At 43.0% G+C, this 5,851-nt stretch overlaps 1 pseudogene; it reads right to left on the reverse strand.

Moving 5' to 3' along the window:
* Positions 1–3,712: 3,712 nt before the first annotated feature.
* Positions 3,713–5,275, reverse strand: LOC131277124 (methylosome subunit pICln pseudogene; annotated as a pseudogene).
* Between the last annotated feature and the right edge of the window lie 576 nt (positions 5,276–5,851).

Raw genomic sequence — 5,851 nt, forward strand, 5'->3', positions numbered from 1 at the left:
CAATAAATCAGATTGTAGGTGCTGGAGTCTGTTGAGGCTCAGGATCTGGCTATCACATTGTCAGTCCAGAGATTCAAATCCCCTAAATATATCTTAAACCCCAACATTAACTGCACCTCCAGCACATTGGCATGAAAGTCTTATGAAGGGAGATCCCATCTGAGTCCAGATTCATCACACATAAACACCATTTCCAAAGAGGGGCCATCTGCCCTGGTAGTTAACCCCATCGGCCATGACCATAACTCCCATGGGTCTCTTTAGCCCTCAAAGGAACCAATATCTGGGGGTTGTATCTGCTTTATCTGTCTCTCTGACTCTGCTCAGTTGTGCATGAGGGCAAACCTTCTGCCAGCCTCCAGACTCTTTTTTAGAAACTCGTAGCCATATAAACTCATTTCTCCTTTCCATTTCCCCCTTACTTTAGGTCAAACAGCATTTTAAAGTCATGGTATTTTATGTAGACATGGATATTCTGCTGATCCGCATTGAACCTTCCGTATAAGGTCATTTTCCAGTTGCATCATCAGTTGGTAGTTGATAGTGGTCCCTCGGTGCCAGGGAGGCTCATCCCCGGGTGTCATGTCCCACGCTGGGGGGAAGGCATTGCATTTACATGCTGAGTTTGGCTTCGAGACTGGCCACATTTACCTCCATGGTTTCTGATGAGAGTTTGGCACTTATTCTTAACGAGGTTCCCTTGTATGTGATGCTTTTGTTTTCTCTTGTTGCTTTCAGAATCCTTTCTGTATCTCTGATATTTGTCATTCTGAATAGTATGTGTCTCAGATTAGGTCTGTTCAGATTTGTCCTTCTTGGATATTGATATGTATGTCTTTCATAAGGGTTGGGAAGTTTTCAGTCATTATTTCTTCACATATTCTTTCTGCCCCTTTTCCATTCTCTTCTCCTTCTTCTGCCATAACAATAATGCATATATTTGTGTGGTTTGCATTGTCATTCAGTTGCCTGAGACATTGTTCTATTTTTTCCATTCTGTATTAGTCAGCCAAAGGGGTACTGATGCAAAATACCAGAAATTGGTTGGTTTTTATAAATGGTATTTATTTGGAGTAGGAGCTTACAGATACCAGGCCATAAAGCATAAGTTACTTCACTCACCGAAGTCTATTTTCACATGTTGGAGCAAGATGGCTGCTGATGACTGTAAAGGTTCAGGCTTCCTGGGTTCCTCTTGTCCAGGTCTTGCTTCTCTCTGGTTTCAGGGTTCCTCTCTTCCTGGGGCTTGCTTCTCTTTCCTCTGTGAGCTTATTTTCCAGGGCTCCAGATTCAGGCTTCAGCATCAAATTCCAACATCAAAAATCAACTCTGGGAAGCAGATGTGGTTCAACTGATAAAGCATTTGCCTAACATATGGGAGGTCCAGGGTTTGAACCTAGTGCCTTCTGGCCCATGTGGTGAGCTGGCCAACACACTGTGCTGCCATGTGCAAGGAGTGCCATCCATGCAGCGGTGTCCCCTTGTAGGGGAGCCCATGCACAAGGAGTGCGCCTCACAAGGAGGGCCGCCCCACATGAAAAGTGCAGCCTGCCCAGGAGTGGCACCGCACACATGGGGAGCTGATGCAGCAAGATGACGCAACAAAAAAGAGACACAGATTCCCATGCCACCTGACGAGAATGCAGCAGACACAGAAGAACACACAGTGAATGGACAGAAGAGAGGAGACAAGGGGGGGGGAGAGAAATAAATAATCTTTAAAACAACAACAACAACCCTCAACTTTGCCCTTTGTCATGCCTTATATCTGTGAGTCCCCACCCACCAAGGGGCAGAGACTCAATGCTCTAATGACGTGGCCCAGTCAAAGCCCTAATCATAACTTAATCATGACCAGGTCCAGACCAGATTACAAACATAATCCAATATCTATTTTTGGAATTCATAACCATATTAAACTGCTACACATTCTCTTCTCTTCCTGTTTTCCTGTCTTTTCCAGTTCAAATGTTCTGTCTTTGAAATCAATGATTCTGTCTTCAAGCAATTCAGATTTGCTTTTATGTGCCTCTAATGTATTTTTTGTTTTTTATTCCCCCACCCTCAAGATGGTTCCCTCATCTCTTTGCTTGCTCTTTTAGGTCATTATTTGCACCCATTGTCTGCTCATTGTCTGCTTGTTGTCTGTGTTTTCTTTAGGAGGCACTGGGAACTCACCCTGGGGACTCTCATGTGGGAGGCAGGTGCCCAATTGCTTGAGCTACATCTGCTCCCCTAATGTATTTTTGCATACTTTTTTATTGAAGTGTATCATCCATCCATGAACACACATAAACAATAAGTGTATAGTAAAAGTTGTGCACTTACAAAATAAACATGCATAACATCATGCAAGTGTCCTATATATCATCCCACCACCAACACCTTGCATTGTTGTGCAAGAGCATTGTTAAAATATTACTATAGTCCATACCTTACATTAGGTGTATTTTTCTCCAACCTACCCTATTATTTTTTAAATATAGTTTTATTACAGAGATTGTGAACTTACAAAACAATCATGCATATGTGTAGATTTCCCACACAATACCCCTCCACCAACATACCACACTATGGGGCAATATTTGTTATAGATTATGGGATAAAATCATCAGACTGTTACCACCAATCATGGTCCATAGCATACATTTGGCACACTTTTTTCATATACTACATTATCAATACAGTACATCTTTGGCATTAATGCAAGAATATTACAGTATTGCTGTTAACCACAATCCATAGATCATACCAGTTGTATATTTCTCATACTTCTCCACATTCCCACCACCCTGCAATAGTGACACACATCCATTCTAACTCAGAAGGATACTCTTGCATCTGTATCATCAACCACAACCACCTCAGGTTTCACTGTGTTATTCAGTCTCTAGATTACTCTCTAGCATTCTTTCATTTGACATCTAATATAGATATATTTTTTAGAAAACTTAGATTTATTTGTTAGGCCATTACAAAGACAAAACAATTCTCCTCTGAAGTACTTTAAGGGTTTTCACTTGTTCTGTGACAGAAAATCACCTAAGAGGTTGGAAATTGAAGGATATAACCTCAGAGGTTATAACAGAACAGACCAGAATTTTGCAGACCAAAGTAAACATGGTGAAAAGAGCAAAAGCTAATCAGAAGCACAAGACTTGTGTTAGTGGTGTTTGTGTGGGTGGGATGTTTCAGAAGAGGCTACCTAATATGACGGAATTAATTAACCCAGGCTCCAAATTAGTAAAAGACCCCTACCCCCATGGAGAATAAGCAGATTAGGATTCCTCTGACATAGCTTTGTTTCTCTTTTTGGAGCATACCTTAAATTCAACCTTTCTCTTCCCTACCTAGTCTATTTCTACCACCAAGTTGCTGTGCATTTTCACCATTTAGGCCTCCTAGTTTACTAAAGATGCATTTAGTGAAGAGAATTATAGGCCTGTTCAGCGGGTACCTAGACACTGAAAGTTTTAGACTCAGTGATAAATTATAAATACACTCTTGATTAAGTTAATTCACCTTTTTTATAAAGTTCACAATTTTTTTCTGCTGGTGACAACTTGCTGTCTCAGTATAGTCTGTCCCAAGAAATAACTGGTTCACGTGAGTTCTGGAGAAGGAAAAGGACTTTCATCAATGCCTACTCCACAGTATAAGAGGAACCAAGCTCTTTCCTACAGTAATGGGCCAAATCTTAAAGCTGCATAAGTCATTTCCAGTGACTAACATCTGCATCTTCAAATTGTCTGGCAACTGTTGGTGTAGTATCTACCTCCATCCTATTTTCATAATCTCTTATTGAGTCTTCTGTCTAGACCCCAGCCATGTTATACTGGCTGCTCACATGCTGAGAAAGCATTCCTTCTAATCTTTCTAATGTGGCTTGGCCTTCTGCTGTGAAATGGGATAGTCCTTCTTCATAGGTGTAAAGTGTACCCCTGGCCTTGTTCATGTGCTTCCACATCATATTCTTCTCCATGATAATCATCTGAATCTGCATACTCAGGATCTGGGTGCAAAGCCTGGCATTTACACATTGCGGTGAACATTGCTTCCAATGCTGATTTATCACCAGGAACAAATCTAAACTCATCAATAGGACCCAGATGTGATCTTTGTTCACAGGCCTCTCCTGTTACTTTTACCAGACCTGTGGTTGGCACTGGGGTTTAGTGTATACCCAGGGGACCTGAATCTCTGGACTGTCCGTGTGATAGCCAGGCCATGAGCCTCAACAGACTTGCAACTCCTACACTCTGGTTTATTGGACTTACCCCACTCAGCTATCATGGAGGTGAAGAAGGTCAGCCACCACACCAGGGAGCCAAGAGTGCCTACAACTGCAAGCAGAAGAATTGCATCCAGCATCCATGAGGAATCTAAGCCCCCTCTTGATATAGAGGTGGAGTGGACACAACCATTCCAGGGTCCACAGGATGGAGGAATAGAATATGGATTAGAGTGAACTATTGTGATTAGTAGTCGAAGGAAATGTAGCATTGATGTGGAGAAAGTGGCCATGGTAGCTGCTGGGGTAGGGAGTGGGAAGAAGAGATGTGATGTGGGGGCATTTTCAGGACTTGGAGTTGTCCTGGGTGGTACTGCAGGGACAGTTACTGGACATTGTATGTCCTCCCATGGCCCACTGGGTGGACTGGGGGAGAGTGTAAACTATAATGTGGACCACTGATTATGTGGTGCAGTAGTGCTCAGAGATGTATTCACCAAGTGCAATGAATGTCCCATGATGATGGGGGAGGTTGTTGTTATGGGAGGAGTGGGGTGAGGGGGGTGGGGGGAGTATATGGGGACCTTATATTTTTTTTAATCTAACATTAAAAAAATAAATAAAGACAAAAAAAATAAAACTCAGCAATAGCTTCATCATCATTATCTCTGTCTTCCTCTTCTTCATCAGCAACAGATGCTTTTGATTCTTCTCCAAATTTGGCATTCACCATAACATACAAATGTTCTCATGAATAGGCACTTAGGTCCCTGAACAGAGCATGTAAACGAATTGAGGGGGAGGGAAGGGGATATTCAAGAGAGAATCATAATCCAGAGCCATCTAACTAGGACAGGCGGCTCTCAGCAATGTAAAGAGTGCCAGTACTGAGGCCCTTCCTGTCTAGCACAGCTTCAGTATCTCGTGGCTTCTGCTGGAGCCCCTCAGCTGGTTAGGCGGCGGAACATTTTTGAGGAAACATTGCAGCAGAGAACACCAAGACACAGACCTGAAGGGAGGTAAGGTGACAGCAAACCCCCACATCTAATATATATATATGTATTTTTAAAAATTCCTCTCCCCTTCTCCCCCCACCCGTTATCTGCTCTCTGTGTTCATTTGCTGTGTGTTCTTCTGTGTCTGCTTGCATTCTGGTCAGCAGCACTGGGAATCTGTTTCTCTCTTTGTTGTGTCATCTTGCTGTGTCAGCTCTCCATGTGTGTGGTGCCACTCACGGGCAGGCTGTGCTTTTTTCATGCAGGGCAGCTCTCCCTCCAAGGGCACATTCCTTGTGTGTGTGGTTCCCCTATGCGAGGGACACCCCTGCATGGCACTCCTGGCACACATCAGCACTGCGCGTGGACCAGCTCACCACACAGGTCAGGAGGCCCTGGGTTTGAACCCTGAGCCTCCCATATGGTAGGTGGATGCTCTATCAGTTGAGCCAAATCCGCTTCCCATAATATAGTTTTAATCTCATCCATTGTGTCTTTCATTCTTGTAATGTTTGTTACTTTTCTTTGCAGGCATTCAAATTGTTCTTTATGCTCACCCTATTTCTTCTTCTGTTTTTTTTTTAAAGAGGTATCAGGGATTGAACCCAGGACCTCATGCATGGGA

The sequence above is a fragment of the Dasypus novemcinctus genome, chromosome X (genome assembly GCF_030445035.2).
Source record: "Dasypus novemcinctus isolate mDasNov1 chromosome X, mDasNov1.1.hap2, whole genome shotgun sequence".
NCBI lineage: Eukaryota > Metazoa > Chordata > Mammalia > Cingulata > Dasypodidae > Dasypus > Dasypus novemcinctus.